This window comes from Pristiophorus japonicus, chromosome 13, assembly GCF_044704955.1.
Source record: "Pristiophorus japonicus isolate sPriJap1 chromosome 13, sPriJap1.hap1, whole genome shotgun sequence".
Lineage (NCBI taxonomy): Eukaryota > Metazoa > Chordata > Chondrichthyes > Pristiophoridae > Pristiophorus > Pristiophorus japonicus.
In genome coordinates, this window is record NC_091989.1 from 96,432,364 (window position 1) to 96,449,206 (window position 16,843).

General features: G+C 49.0%; 1 protein-coding gene across 3 annotated transcripts in view; it reads left to right on the forward strand.

Annotated features, from left to right (window-relative positions):
• elmo3 (engulfment and cell motility 3) overlaps window positions 1–16,843 on the forward strand; it is a 133,382-nt gene that overhangs the window by 98,709 nt on the left and 17,830 nt on the right. The window lies entirely within an intron of this gene.

A 16,843-nucleotide genomic window follows, 5' to 3' on the forward strand; every position in this document is an offset into this window, starting at 1 on the left:
CCGGCATATGGAAGGGGGTACTTCAAACAAAGAATAGCCCCTTGAAATCGTTCCCTTAATGCCTGTAACCTGGGAATTGTATTCAGCAGGACTGTTTGACTCTGGGAGTCACTATAATGTCAGTCACATCTAAAACTCTGCTGCCGCTATCTGAACTCTCACACCAAATCCCCTTCACCCATCACCGCTGTGATCACTCACGTACTTTGGCATTTTACTATGTTAAAGGCGCTGTCTAAATGCAAGTTGTTGTTGTTGTGCCCGCACTAATTGCCCTTGAACTTTGAACCTATCAATGCTGCTGTGTGACATCCCCGGCAGCTGCTCTTTCTACCTCAGTGCTGCTCAGCACCGATCCCATCCAATCCCAACCCACAACCCTCGGCAAACCCGTTCAGAACCAAAACCTGGCAACTCGCCCAAAACACAACCGCCCTGAATAAAGGTCACTGCTTCACCGCAACAATTAATGGAAAGGGCAGATTTCGCCGGCTGCCTGGGTGTAAAGCTGGTACAAAAGCAAAATACTGCAGATACTCTGATCTGAAATAAAAACAGAAAATGCTGGAAATGTCAGCGGGTCGGGCAGCATCTGTGGAGAGAGAAACAGAGTTAACGTTTCAGGTCGGTGACCCTTTGTCAGAACTGGAAAAGTTTGAGATGTACCAGATTCTTATGGAAGTGCAGGGGGCAGTGAAAGGGGGAGGGGAGTGAAGAACGAAAGGGAAGGTCTGTGATCGGGTGGAAGGCAGGCGAGATTAGAGACAAAAGGGATGATGGGCAAACAGGAGATGGTAATGGGACAAGTTGGGAAACAAAAGGTGAGTCTCGATGGGGTGTGAATGGTGGAATCATCACCAGCTGCCCTGGGAAAGAAAAATAAAAGGAGGGGGGGTTTAAAAAGAAACGGAGGAAAGGGAAAAGAGACCTGGGCAGAGGTTATGGTGTGAAATTGTTGAACTCGATGTTGAGTTCAGAAGGCTGTAACATGTGAAAGATGAGGTTCTGTTCCAACGAAGCTCAACACAAGCTCGAGGAACAGTGTAGGTGGCCGAGGATGGACATGTCGGAGTGGGAGTGGAGGGGTGAATTAAAGTGTGTTGTGAATGGGCTGCCCGTTATACAAACCGTCCGGTTTGCATTCCCAATTAAATCAGCCGGGCCGGCTGATCCTCAACGTCAATCTTACACCCGGCAATTTGAAAATCTTCACCAAACTCTTTTTTGTAATGACATTTTGATTTTGGGTTGTTATTGGTGTCTTGCAATCGTGGCCCACCATTTGCTGCTTTGTTTTTTTCTCTCAGTACAAATTGGAAAAACCCGCTTTGCCTCATACCTGACACCTGAAAAGAAACGGTTAAAATTGGAGTGGGACAAGAATTGGTCGTGACTTCAGCTACTGCTCCAACCAGTATTCCATCGGTAGTACTCTGTGCGGTGGGTTGGGGGTGGGGGGGGGGAAATTAAGTGAGACAGAATTGCAAATGTTGCAATGGTGCATTTAGAAAATGTTGAACTGAGAGCAAAATGTATTTCTTAGGGAGGGATCTGGGGGGGTCGTGCTCCCACCCAGCACATTTTGATTTTAGATGGGGTTTTTTGGTGCCTTTTCCAGCATTTTGAAGTGTATTGTGATTCAGTATTTCCAGCCAATAATGGGCCAAAAATTCTGGCCTCGCTGGGTACGCACGGACCCAGCGAGGCCTCACAAAAGCCGGTTTTCGGGGCGCAATGTGCATGTGTCCAGAACCAGCTTTCCCGATCTGTCAAAATTTCTTTAGACAGATGCTACGCATTCCCACAGGAAGGACATCCGTGCGGGAGAGATTGGGCTATTTGCCAAACTCTCGCCCAGCTAATGTCCATTAAACTCTTACGCCTGGTGAAAGCAGGTGTACAGCTTACTTTTCCCAGCATAACACTTTTAAAACCTAGAAAAATTACATTTAATCATTTTCATATTAAAAACCCTGTCCATTGAGGTAAGTTTATTTTTAACCCTTGAATGCATAGTAAATATTAAAATCAAAGTAATTGTTAAGATTTGCAGTTGACTGTTGCACCATCAGAAAGTTTTGCTCAGGCTCGCCCAAACTATTCAAGCCTTTAAACATGAACACAGCAGTTCTCTGTCTTCTCTTCCAAAGTCAGTGTCGACACAAAGTCCAATACTTAACCCTCGCCGTGATGTGTAAGCACTACATCACAGAAAAAGGGTTCATGTGTTTTTTTAATGTTTCTGAAACACCAATCAAAACTGCTTGAGTACAGAAGATTAAGGGGTGATCTAATTGGGGTGTTTGGTGATTAAAGAATTTGATGGGGAATATGGAGATAAACTATTTCCTCTGATGGGGGGAGTCCAGAACAAGGGGACACGGCCTTAAAATTAGAGCCAGGCTGTTGTGAGTAATGCCAGGAAGCACTTCTTCACACAAAGGGTAGTGGGAATCTGGAAGCCTTTCTCTACCACCAACCCCTCCCTCGTCACCAAAAACAAAGCTGTTGAGGCTGGGTGTCAATTGAAAAATTTAAAACTGACATTGATCGATTTGTGTTAGGCAAGGGTATTAAAGGAATCTGCTATCAAGGCGGGTAGATGGAGTTAAGGTACAGATCAGCCATGATCTAACTGAATGGCGGAGCAAGCTCGAGGGGCTGAATGGCCTACTCCTCGTAGGTCCGTTTTTAAACAGTGAATCATGGTGGCCTACCTCCACATCAGATCAAACAAAGAGGTGATATTGAAAGCATGCCGGGATGGGTTTTAAATGGACGTCACACCAGATCAATGAGATAGGCTTTAAAGGGCTCAATAATCAATCACTTATTCTAAAAAAAATGCCAAGAAGATTGTCACATTTTCCACATTAGCTCAGTTGGCTCCTCCCAGTTCAAGGTTGTTCATAATTTAAGAACCACCATTTTAGTTGGCCAATTTTAACGATGAGTTAACTTTTTTTCCTATGTTGTATCGAAAGCATATATCGTGAGGTCATTAAAAGGGCACGATCAGTGGTTAAATTGGTGTTCCGCAATGTTAATTGTGGTAAATATCAGTTCATTCATGTGAAAATATCACTGCATTATCTGCACTTGACATCTACAATTTCAAAATTTGCAGTTGACACAAAACTTGGAGGTTTAGTGAACAGTGAGGAGGGGAGTGAGTGATGTCGAGATGGAATGGGCAGACATGTGGCAGATTAAATTTAATGCAGAAATTTCAAAGTGACATATTTTGGTAGGAAGAATGAGGAGAGCCAGTATAAACTAAAGTGGGTGCATGAACAGAGAGATTGGGGCTCAAATCATTGAAGGTGGCAGGGCAGATTGAGAAAGCAGTTAAAAAAGTATATGGGGTCTTGGGCTTTATAAATAGAGGTATCAAGTACAAAAGCATTATGAACCTTCATAAAACACTGGTTCGGCCTCAACTGGAGCATTGTGTCCAATTCTGGGCACCCCACTTTAGGAAGGATGTGAAGGCCTTAGAGAGGGTGCAGAAAAGATTTACGAGAATGGTTCCAGGGATGAGGGACTTCAGTTATGTGGATAGACTGGAGAAGCTGGGGTTGTTCTCCATGGAGCAGAGAAGGTTGAGAGGAGATTTGATCGAGGTGTTCAAAATCATGAGGGGTCTGGACAGAGCAGAGAGAGAGAAACTGTTCCCATTGGTGGAAGGGTTGGGAACCAGAGGACACAGATTTAAGGTGATTGGCAGAAGGACTGAGAAGGCGACATGAGGAGAAACGTTTTTACACAGCAAGTGGTTACGGTCTGGAATATACTACCTGAAAGGGAGGTGGAGGCACACTCAATCGTGGCTTTCAAAAGGGAGTTGGATAAGTATTGGAAAGAAAAAAAATTGCAGGGCCACGGAGAAAGGATGGTGGGGTAGCGGGGGGGAGGGAGTGGACTAGCTGAGGTGCTCTTGCAGAGAGCCGGCACGGGCTCGATGGGCCGAATGGCCTCTGTGCTGTACCCATTCGATGATTCTATGACCTAAAATGGCACCTTTCTCTGACTGGACATTCCCCTTGGGCTTTAAAGCTGACAGAATAATCTCACACCTTCACACAAGTATAAATTTGGTTTAAGAAAATAAGCTGCACGTCAGACCTAGTAATAGTGAAGGTGGCAGCAGACAGAACTCTGAATAAGAATGAAGCCCATTCATTGCCCTGCTCAAAAGATGGCCCAGTAATTGCATCACCAGTGGACTTCTCGCTCAAATGGGGTGTAGCTCGGGGTAGGAACCTTGAGCAAATACTAGAGAGAACTCACAACACATTTGTGTGCAACTAACAGGAGCCCTACTTCACCTTGACAGGATCCCAGATCCCACTTTCATTCAGGTTTGACTGTTCTCGTTAGACAAGTTTCACCAATCCACTTTGAGGCTCCGTGCCAGCATATCCCGTCAGCCGTGGCTCAGTGGGTAGCACCCTCGCCTCTGAGTCACACGGCTGTGGGTTCAAGTCCCACTCCAGAGACTTGAGCATAAAAATCTAGGGGACACTCCAGTGCAGTATTGAGGGAGTGCTGCGCTGTCGGAGGGGCCGTTTTTCTGTTGAGACATTAAACCGAGGTGCCATCTGCCCTCTCAGGTGGACGTAAAAGATCCCATGGCACTATTTTGAAGAAGAGCAGGGGAGTTATCCCTGGTGTCCTGGGCCAATCCCATCTGTTACACCCCACCCCACCCCCCCGCCCCACCCCCACCCTCCGCAAGTTAAACCATGGCAATGAAGAAATACTGGCATGTTTTTAGGATTGACAGATTGAGTATATTTGGACACACTCCCTGGCGTGCTGTCACTTCACTTACCAATCTGTTGTGCATTGATCAGACGGTCCCCGATAGTTACCATCAGCCCTCGCTGGTAACCCTTTTCTGGGGCTGTAGAATATTCATTTTGTTGATGATGTATCCACCCTCATCTCATCTCCCTCACCGCCCCCCCCCTCGCTCTCTTCCCCCCGCCCCCCTCGCTCTCTTCCCCCCCGCCCCCCTCGCTCTCTTCCCCCCCGCCCCCCTCGCTCTCTTCCCGCCCCGCCCCCCTCGCTCTCTTTCCCCCCCACCCCTTGTAAAGTCCTGTCCCCTCAGTACAGATTCACACAAGGCATGTAGTGAAGTCAAGGTCACTCTGGACCTGCACCTTTATTACTCTGGAATGCTGCACTTGCCTGAGACCTGTCTTTATATACCTGTCTCTTGCAAGTGCACCCCAGGTGGTAAGGTATGCTGGTGGTTACATGTCATATCTTATTACAGTCATGTATAGCATGTTAGGATGCAGTTGTATATAATAATGTAAGATACATGACATCACCCTCTCCCAAGGTCTTACTGTCTTTATAGGTTCAGTCTCTCAGGTGGTCTTCGCTCTCGCGTGGAGCGTCTGAGTTGTGGTTCAGTTGTTTGCCTTGTGGTCTGCTTTTCTTTGGGTGTGGTTGCTGGTATCTCGCCTGGGCTGTCTGTTTCGATTGGTGTGATGCTGTTGACTCGCCTGGGCTGTCTGTTGGGATTGCCCTTTCCTCAGGTTGTTCCCTCTGTCTGTCCACCAGGTGTGGTGCGAGTTCCACATTGTAGTCTGCCTCTGGTTCTGCAGTGTTGTTGGTAAATCTGCTTTTGACTTGGTCTACATGCCTCCAGCAGGTTTTGCCATTGTCCATTTGTACTACCAGTAGCCTGTTTTCTTCCTTGCCCGTTACTGTCCCTGAAAGCCATTTGGGACTCCTGCCATAGTTTAGTACAAACACTTTGTCCCCTATCTCATTCCATAGAAACATAGAAACATAGAAAATAGGTGCAGGAGTAGGCCATTCGGCCCTTCTAGCCTGCACCGCCATTCAATGAGTTCATGGCTGAACATTCAACTTCAGTACCCCATTCCTGCTTTCTCGCCATACCCCTTGATCCCCCTAGCAGTAAGGACCTCATCTAACTCCTTTTTGAATATATTTAGTGAATTGGCCTCAACAACTTTCTGTGGTAGAGAATTCCACAGGTTCACCACTCTCTGGGTGAAGAAGTTCCTCCGCATCTCGGTCCTAAATGGCTTACCCCTTATCCTTAGACTGTGACCCCTGGTTCTGGACTTCCCCAACATTGGGAACATTCTTCCTGCACCTAACCTGTCTAACCCTGTCAGAATTTTATATGTTTCTATGAGGTCCCCTCTCATTCTTCTGAACTCCAGTGAATACAAGCCCAGTTGATCCAGTCTTTCTTGATAGGTCAGTCCCGCCATCCCGGGAATCAGTCTGGTGAACCTTCGCTGCACTCCCTCAATAGCAAGAATGTCCTTCCTCAGGTTAGGAGACCAAAACTGTACACAATACTCCAGGTGTGGCCTCACCAATGCCCTGTACAACTGTAGCAACACCTCCCTGCCCCTGTACTCAAATCCCCTTGCTATGAAGGCCAACATGCCATTTGCTTTCTTAACCGCCTGCTGCACCTGCATGCCAACCTTCAATGACTGATGTACCATGACACCCAGGTCTCTTTGCACCTCCCCTTTTCCTAATCTGTCACCATTCAGATAATAGTCTGTCTCTCTGTTTTTACCACCAAAGTGGATAACCTCACATTTATCCACATTATACTTCATCTGCCATGCATTTTCCCACTCACCCAACCTATCCAAGTCGCTCTGCAGCCTCACAGCATCCTCCTCGCAGCTCACACTGCCACCCAACTTAGTGTCATCCGCAAATTTGGAGATACTACATTTAATCCCCTCATCTAAATCATTAATGTACAGTGTAAACAGCTGGGGCCCCAGCACAGAACCTTGCGGTACCCCACTAGTCACTGCCTGCCATTCTGAAAAGTACCCATTTACTCCTACTCTTTGCTTCCTGTCTGACAACCAGTTCTCAATCCATGTCAGTACACTACCCCCAATCCCATGTGCTCTAACTTTGCACATCAATCTCTTGTGTGGGACCTTGTCGAACGCCTTCTGAAAGTCCAAATATACCACATCAACTGGTTCTCCCTTATCCACTCTATCCTCAAAAAATTCCAGAAGATTTGTCAAGCATGATTTCCCTTTCACAAATCCATGCTGACTTGGACCTATCATATCACCTCTTTCCAAATGCACTGCTATGACATCCTTAATAATTGATTCCATCATTTTACCCACTACCGATGTCAGGCTGACCGGTCTATAATTCCCTGTTTTCTCTCTCCCTCCTTTTTTAAAAAGTGGGGTTACATTGGCTACCCTCCACTCCATAGGAACTGATCCAGAGTCAATGGAATGTTGGAAAATGACTGTCAACGCATCCACTATTTCCAAGGCCACCTCCTTAAGTACTCTGGGATGCAGTCCATCAGGCCCTGGGGATTTATCGGCCTTCAATCCCATCAATTTCCCCAACACAATTTCCCGGCTAATAAGGATTTCCCTCAGTTCCTCCTCCTTACTAGACCCCCCGACCCCTTTTATAACCGGAAGGTTGTTCGTGTCCTCCTTCGTGAATACCGAACCAAAGTACTTGTTCAATTGGTCCGCCATTTCTTTGTTCCCCGTTATGACTTCCCCTGATTCTGACTGCAGGGGACCTACATTTGTCTTTACTAACCTTTTTCTCTTTACATATCTATAGAAACTTTTGCAATCCGTCTTAATGTTCCCTGCAAGCTTCTTCTCATACTCCATTTTCCCTGCCCTAATCAAACCCTTTGTCCTCCTCTGCTGAGTTCTAAATTTCTCCCAGTCCCCAGGTTCGCTGCTATTTCTGGCCAATTTGTATGCCACTTCCTTGGCTTTAATACTATCCCTGATTTCCCTTGATAGCCACGGTTGAGCCACCTTCCCTTTTTTATTTCTATGCCAGACAGGAATGTACAATTGTTGTAGTTCATCCATGCGGTCTCTAAATGTCTGCCATTGCCCATCCACAGTCAACCCCTTAAGTATCATTCGCCAATCCATCTCAGCCAATTCACGCCTCATACCTTCAAAGTTAGCCTTCTTTAAGTTCTGGACCATGGTCTCTGAATTAACTGTTTCATTCTCCATCCTAATGCAGAATTCCACCATATTATGGTCACTCTTCCCCAAGGGGCCTCGCACAACGAGATTGCTAATTAATCCTTTCTCATTACATAACACCCAGTCTAAGATGGCCTCCCCCCTAGTTGGTTCCTCGACATATTGGTCTAAAAAACCATCCCTTATGCACTCCAGAAAATCCTCCTCCACCGTATTGCTTCCAGTTTGGTTAGCCCAATCTATGTGCATATTAAAGTCACCCATTATAACTGCTGCACCTTTATTGCACGCACCCCTAATTTCCTGTTTGATGCCCTCCCCAACATCACTACTACTGTTTGGAGGTCTGTACACAACTCCCACTAACGTTTTTTGCCCTTTGGTGTTCTGCAGCTCTACCCATATAGATTCCACATCATCCAAGCTAATGTCCTTCCTAACTATTGCCTTAATCTCCTCCTTAACCAGCAATGCTACCCCACCTCCTTTTCCTTTTATTCTATCCTTCCTGAATGTTGAATACCCCTGGATGTTGAGTTCCCAGCCCTGCTCATCCTGGAGCCACGTCTCCGTAATCCCAATCACATCATATTTGTTAACATCTATTTGCACAGTTAATTCATCCACCTTATTGTGGATACTCCTTGCATTAAGACACAAAGCCTTTAGGCTTGTTTTTTTAACACCCTCTGTCCTTTTAGAATTTTGCTGTACAATGGCCCTTTTTGTTCTTTGCCTTGGGTTTCTCTGCCCTCCACTTTTCCTCATCTCCTTTCTGTCTTTTGTTTTTGCCTCCTTTTTGTTTCCCTCTATCTCCCTGCATTGGTTCCCATCCCCCTGCCATATTAGTTTAACTCCTCCCCAACAGCACTAGCAAACACTCCCCCGAGGACATTGGTTCCGATTCTGCCCAGGTGCAGACCGTCCGGATTGTACTGGTCCCACCTCCCCCAGAACCGGTTCCAATGCCCCAGGAATTTGAATCCCTCCCTGCTGCACCATTGCTCAAGCCACATATTCATCTGAGCTATCCTGCGATTCCTACTCTGACTAGCACGTGGCACTGGTAGCAATCCTGAGATTACTACTTTTGAGGTCCTACTTTTTAATTTAGCTCCTAGCTCCTTAAATTCATTTCGTAGGACCTCATCCCTTTTTTTACCTATGTCATTGGTACCAACGTGCACCACGACAACTGGCTGTTCTCCTTCCATCTCCCCCTCGAATTTCTGTCATGGTACTCAGTCAGCTTACGGTGCTTTGCCTCAACAATTTTGTGCATGTCTGCGAGGATTAATGAGAGCCTTGTTTTTAAAGTCCTTTTCATCAACAGTTGCGCGGGGGGGGGGGGGGTCCCAGTCAGTGAGCGCGGACGAGATCTGTAGGCCAGCAGCAGTCGCGACAGGCGACCCTGCAGCGTGGGACCTTGGATTTTAAGCATGCCTTGTTTAATGATTTGCACTGCTCTCTCCGCCTAGCCGTTAGAGGCCGGCTTGAACGGTGCCGTCTTGACGTGATTTATGCCGTGGTCAATTATAAAGTCTTGGAATTCTGCGCTGGTGAAGCACGGACCATTGTCACTGACCAATATGTCAGGGATTCCGTGTGTTGCAAACATGGTTGCGAGGCTCTCCACAGTGGTGGAGGTTGTGCTCGAGTTTAAAATGGTGCATTCGATCCACTTTGAAAATGCATCTTCAACTACGAGGAACATTTTGCCCATGAATGGGCCCACATAGTCTACGTGCACCCGCGACCACGGTTTGGTAGGCCAGGCACTCAGTGGAGCCTCCCTGGGGGCATTGCTGAGTTGGGCACAAATGGTGCACCTTCGGACGCAGAGCTCCAAGTCCGCGTCAATACCAGGCCACTAGACGTGGGATCTGGCTATGGCCTTCATGAGAACGATCCCCGGGTGCTCACGGTGGAGCTCCCGGACAAATGCCTCTCTGCCTCGCAGAGGCATGACTACTCGGCTGCCCCACATCAGGCAGTCTGCTTATAGTGATAGCTCATGCATCGCGAGCCTCTGCTCAGTCACCGCTTAGGACACATCTTTTTACTAAGGATAACGTGGGGTCGCTGGCCGTCCAGGCTCTGATTTGGTGAGCCGTCATGGGCGAACCTGTGGACTCAAAGGCATTGATTGCCATAACTATCTCACAGTCCTGTTCGTCAGACCCTTCCGTGGTCGCCAGGGGTAGCCTGCTGAGCGCGTCGGCACAGTTGTTTGTGCCTGGTCTGTATTTATGGTATAGTCGTAGGACGCCAGCATGAGTGCCCACCGTTGAATTCGCGCCGAGGCGTTGGCGTTTATTGCCTTGCTCTTGGATAGGAGGGACGTGAGGGGCTTGTGGTTAGTTTCTAACACGAACTTGGCCCCGAAAAGGTATTGGTGCATCTTTTTGACACCGTACACGCACGCGAGCGCCTCCTTCTCTACCATTCCGTACCCGCGCTCCGCCCGCGAAAGTGACCTGGAGGCATAAGCTATGGGTTGTAATTTGCCCGCACTATTGACATGTTGCAAAATGCACCCGACCCCATACGCTGACGCATCGCATGTGAGAACTAGCTTTTTATCTGGGTCAAAGAAAGTCAAGACACTGTTGGAACACAGAAGGTTGCGTGCCTTATTGAAGGCGCGTTCCTGGGCGCCCCCCAAAACCAATCGCACCCCTTCCTGAGCAGCACGTGGAGAGGCTCCAGCAGCATGCTTAAGTTCTGCATAAAGTTCCCAAAGTAATTGAGTAGCCCGAGAAAGGCGCGCAGTTCTGAGACATTCCTGGGCCTGGGTGCCAGGCGAATTGCTTCTGTTTTGTACTCTGTTGGGGGAGGGGTGAGACTGATTTGCCGCACGCTCCTTCCGCTGCCTGCGCTTGCATTCTGCATGCTCTCAGCGACGAGACTTGAGGTGCTCAGCTCCCTCCTGGATGCATTCCATTAGCAGCAATTCTTCTGCCCAAAAATTCAACCTCGGGTGCGAGAAACAAGCACTTGGATTTCTTGACTCGTAGGCCTACCCGATCCAACTGCTTTAGTACTTCCTCCAAATTATGGAGATGGGAGTCGGTGTCCCTGCCCGTGATAAGTATGTCGTCTTGAAATACAACCGTCCCCGGGATGGACTTGAGCAGACTCTCCATGTTGCGCTGAAATATGGCAGCTGCTGACCTGATGCCGAATGGGCATCGATTGTACATGAAAAGACCTCGATGTGTGTTGATGTGTTGAGTAGCTTGGATTCCTCAGGGGAAGGGGGAGGGGTGAGACTGGTTTGCCGCACGCTCCTTCCGCTGCCTGCGCTTGCTTTCTGCATGCTCTCGGCGACGAGACTCGAGGTGCTCAGCTCCCTCCCGGATGCACTTCCTCCACTTAGAGCGGTCTTCGGCCAGGGACGCCTAGGTGTCAGTGGGGATGTTGCACTTTATCAGAGAGGCTTTGAGGGTGTCCTTGTAGCATTTCCGCTGCCCGCCTTTGGGCTCGTTTGCCGTGAAGGAGTTCCGAGTAGAGCGCTTGCTTTGGGAGTCTCGTGTCTGGCATGCTGACTATGTGGCCTGCCCAGCGGAGCTGATCGAGTGTGGTCAGTGCTGCAATGCTGGGGATGTTGGCCTGGTCGAGGACACTACGTTGGTGCGTCTGTCCTCCCAGGGGATTTGTAGGATCTTGCAGAGACATCATACAGAGATTGAACTCCAGGACATAGTCGACATATTTACTGAGGCAAACGAAAGCATGGACCTTACGCTAAACATCCGTAAGACAAAGGTCCTCCACCAGCCTGTCCTCACCACACAGCGCTGCTCCCCAGTCATCAAGGGGCCATGAGGGATATGAAAATTTTAAAATTGAGGATTTGGCAAACCGGGAGCCAATGTAGGTCAGCGAGTACTGGGCTGGTGCGTGAATGGGAATTGGTGTGAGTTAGGACATGGGCAGCAGTTTTGGATGAGCTCAAGCATATGGAGGGAGGGTGGGGAGGTGGGAGGACAGCCAGGAGAGAATTGGTCAAGTCTGGAGGTAACAAAGGCACAGATGAGGGTTTCAGTAGTAAATGGCCTGCTGTGGAGGTGGGTGTGACCTCCATCTTGATACTCGTCTGACACTTATTCCTTATTTGGGGACCTCCTCCTCCACCATCTTTGCAGAGAGTTGTCTGAGTAAGGAATGCTTTGCCACAAGGACTGGTTGAGGCAGAGACCAGTGCATCTTTTTAAGGGAAGGTTAGATAAGCACTTGAAGCAGAGGGAGAGCAGGGAAGTGGGATCAATTTTGGATTGCTCTAGCACAGATACAATAGGCAGAATAGCAGCCTCCTGATATAAAGTTCTATGTTTCTATGATGCTAAGATCCTCGTCATCTGGGGCCCCTTCCACATCCTGGTACTTTCCTCCTCTCCTCTCACTTTCACACCCCTCTCCAACTAACCCCTTTCCCAGCTCCGACTCCCTCTATATTCTGCAGCTTATCCCCCACCATCTCGACTTCTGCTCTTCAACGTATTTCTTCCATGAACCTACCACCTGCAGTCCATCCCCGAACTGCCGTCTCCTGTGTCTAGAACATGGTTGGTTTATCAGCCCTCCTTCAGCTCCACATTATCCACACTTTGGGCAATATTTCTCAAGGGCTCGCCTCCTTACCCCTAACCTTCACAAACCTCAGCCAATCCAGTAATCTGTAGCCCGAGTCCCGAACCGTACAGCTCCCACACACCCAGCACCCCTGTCCTTGCACAGATGATCTGGTTCCTCACCTCAGAAAATTGACTTCAAGGCCCTCATTGTCATTTCAAATTCATCCACGATCCTGCCCCACCTATTGCTGACCTCCCCTTGCATAGGTACCGACCCACCCCATGCTCCTCGCTCCAAATCCCTGCTTCTTCCGAAGCCTTCTGCCCCATCCTCTGGAATTCTCTCTCAATACGCCCATCTCCTAGCTACCTCTCTCCAACTGTGCTATCAGTCGGCCCTTGCTAAGCTCCATCACTTGCTGCCTGGTATCTACCTTCTAAAAATGCTCCGAGCTGTTCTTTCACTTGAAGAGCGGTGAACAAGTACACTGCGCATTCAGGTTGACTTGCAAGTTGTTAATGGCTGATTGCCAAAATGTAACTCTTCTCCCGTTCAAAGGTGGGAATACTGGGGATGCCCAAATTCGTGAAAGTTGCATGTGAATGTAGGGAAATAACATTATTTGGTAACCGATGTGCAGGGTTACGTTGTGTGGACGTTAATTACTTATCATTAGTTTTGCCACGGGTAAGTGTATTTTTTATTTCACAAAGTCTTCAAAATATTTTCGGTAAAGCCCTGCATGACATCCATTTTCTCAGTAAAATGGTGAAGAGGACACAGTCGTGGAATTATTGGAGGGGGTGGCCCTTGTCCGTATGTGTCATTGGTTTTAAGTACCTTTGGGTGGGTGGGAGGGGGAGGGAGGGATGGAGTTAACTCTCGGACTCTGAGGTTTTGCCGCTGGCCTAGTTTTCTCTCCTCAGTGTGACCTGTATCCAAGTCCACAGGTCGTCCACTGTCAATGAGCTAATGATGCCCCGTTTGGCTTGGCTGTTACCGCTGTGGTGATGGAAACCAGTGTGAGGTTCCTGTAAAATGGTTGACGGTTCTGTGCTTGTTGTGACAATTAGTTGAATCTTGAATGTGTTTTTTGGAAGGGGAAGGGAATTTTGCTGAACAAGCCACACGAAATATATTTGCTGGGGTCTTTCAGCCGCATGTCCCCCTGTTTCATTCCTTCAAACTGTTTAGCTATTGGTGGCTTGTGAGTAAGCATGTGGAATAAAACTTCTTCAGTGACATCGCAAAAACTTCACAGCGGTTAGGAACCGGAAGAGGCCATTCAGTCCCTCGAGCCTGTTCCGCCATTCAGTCAGATCTTGGACAATGTGGACCACTTTCCATACCTCGGGAGCCTACTATCAGCAAGGACAAACATCAACGACAAGGTTCAACACCGCCTCCAGTGCGCCAGCGTAACCTTCAATCGCCTGAGGAAGAGAGTGTTTGAAGATCACACCCTCCAATCTGGCACCAAGCTCATGGTCTTACAGGGCTTATAGTGATACCCTCTCTCCTGTATGGCTCAGAGACGTGGACCATATACAGTAGACACCTCAAATCGCTGGAGAAATACCACCAACTATGTCTCCACAAGATCCTGCAAATCCTCTGGGAGGACAGACGCACCAACGTTAGCGTCCTCCATCAGGCCAACATCCCAGCATCGAAGCACTGACCACACTCGACCAGTTCTGTTGGGCGGGCCACATTGTTTGCATGCCTGACAAGAGACTCCCAAAGCAAGCGCTCTACTCGGAACTCCTACATGGCAAGAAAGCCCCAGGTGGGTAGAGGAAACGTTACAAGGACACCCTCAAAGCCTCCCTGATAAAGTGCAACATCCCCACCAACACCTGGGAGTCCCTGGCCAAAGACCGCCCTAAGTGGAGGAAGTGCATCCAGGAGGGCGCTGAGCATCTCGAGTCTCGTCGCCGAGAGCATGCAGAAAACAAGTGCAGGCAGCGGAAGGAGCGTGCGGCAACCCACCCTTTCCCTCAACTATCTGTCCCACCTGTGACAGAGACTGTAATTTCCGTATTGGACTGTTCAGCCACCTGAGAACTCACTTTGGGAGTGGAAGCAAGTCTTCCTCAATTTCGAGGGACTGCCTCTGATGATGATGATGAGCTAATCTGCACCTCAACTCCATTTACCCGCTGTAGCACCATTTCCCTTAATCCCCTTACCCAATACAAATCTAGCGATCTCCATTTTGAAAGCTCCAAATTTCCCAGCATCCTTCAAGTTCAGTCCTTATGTCTGATGTCACTAGGGAGAAGCGCCATTGTCGTGTCGGCGATTACTCTGAAGGGATGAATGACTGAGAGGCACTCCTTCTGTAACATTTTGGGCTTCTGTGTGGTAAATCAGTCAAACGGGCTTTTATACAACCCCGCTCTATTGTCAACCCCAACTGCATACCACTGCTGTAACTGGCAGTGTTTAACAAAGATACACAGGCACAGCCTGGGGCCTTGTCAGTGAATCCTTGCCGGCCTCACTGGAGGAGGTGGGGGGGGAGGCCATGGAACGCACACACATAAATAGCACAGATGCTTGTAAATGGGACGGTCTGGTGATTGAGATCTGGCTCTGGAGCTTTGCGAGAGCACTGCAACAATTGTTTAACAAAATAATACTGACTTCGAAAGCAGCCTACGCAGGGCACTGATGTTAATTGGATGTTTGGGTAAGCATTAGCTCTGCGGCAATAATTTGTGTGGAGAGGGAGTAACATTGGCAGCTGGTTCAACAGCAACATACTAACATCCTGCAATAAATGATGGAGCAGAGGGAGCGAGGAGTGATTACTGCGAGCTAATCTATTCCAAGGTCAGATAACATCACAAGTGCTTGTTGCCATCCCAACCATGAGATCATATCCTTTGTGTCAGTGGGTAGCACTCTCGCCTCTGAGCCAGAAGGTTGTGGGTTCAAGTCCCACTCCAGGGTCGTGAGCACGAAAAATCTAGGCCGACACTCCCAGCGCAGTGCTGAGGGAGCGCTGTACTGTCGGAGGTGCCATCTTTCAGATGAGATGTTAAACAGACGGAATTATTATTTTCAAGTTTTTTGTGTGTCCTGCGCACGACCGCCCCCCCCCCCACCCCACCCTGTCCCGTCCGTCCCGCGCATTCGTGGACTCAAACCCAGAACCGGAAGTGGGGCCTGTATCGTGACCTGCTGCCGACCACGGTGCTTTGTTGATTTAGACTTTTGCTAAAATATCGGCGTGATTACCTACACGAACATTTTCGCAGCCTTCTGTGGGAGAGAAAAAAATCGGAGGTACTGAGAGAGTGGGGGCAGAGAGAGAGAGCGAGAGAGAGAGAGGGGGCAGAGAGAGAGAGCGAGAGAGAGTGGGGGCAGAGAGAGAGAGAGAGAGAGAGGGGGGGCAGAGAGAGAGAGAGAGGGGGGGCAGAGAGAGAGAGAGAGTGGGGGGGCAGAGAGAGAGAGAGAGAGTGGGGGGGCAGAGAGAGAGAGAGAGTGGGGGGCAGAGAGAGAGAGAGAGAGAGAGAGTGGGGGGGCAGAGAGAGAGAGAGAGAGAGAGAGAGAGTGGGGGCAGAGAGAGAGAGAGAGAGAGAGAGAGAGAGAGAGTGGGGGCAGAGAGAGAGAGAGAGAGAGTGGGGGCAGAGAGAGAGAGAGAGAGAGTGGGGGCAGAGAGAGAGAGAGAGAGAGTGGGGGCAGAGAGAGAGAGAGAGTGGTGGCAGAGAGAGAGAGAGAGTGGGGGCAGAGAGAGAGAGAGAGAGAGAGTGGGGGCAGAGAGAGAGAGAGAGAGTGGGGGCAGAGAGAGAGAGAGAGTGGTGGCAGAGAGAGAGAGAGAGAGAGAGAGAGTGGGGGCAGAGTTAGAGAGAGAGAGAGAGAGTGGGGGCAGAGAGAGAGAGAGACTGGGGAGGAGGGGAGAGAGAGAGGAAACTCAGGGAAGACGGATCACGTTCTTCCAACCCCACACCCTTTACACCCACACCCGATTTCTCAGAAAGCTGGTGCGTGTGTGACAAGTGACATCGTTGAAGTGGATGAAATCCGGAATCTACGACACTGTCATATTCACTTCATACCCAATAAACCTGTTAACAATCCGTGACCCCCATACAATGCTCCATCTCTTGCGCGACGGGGGGGCGGTGCGTGGTAAGGGCAGGAAGTTGGGTTCATGCCCACCTAACCAGGCAGTCGGGACTGGCAGAACGTTTCATCCCAAAGGTGGCACCTCTAACAGCGCAGCTCTCCCTCACTTC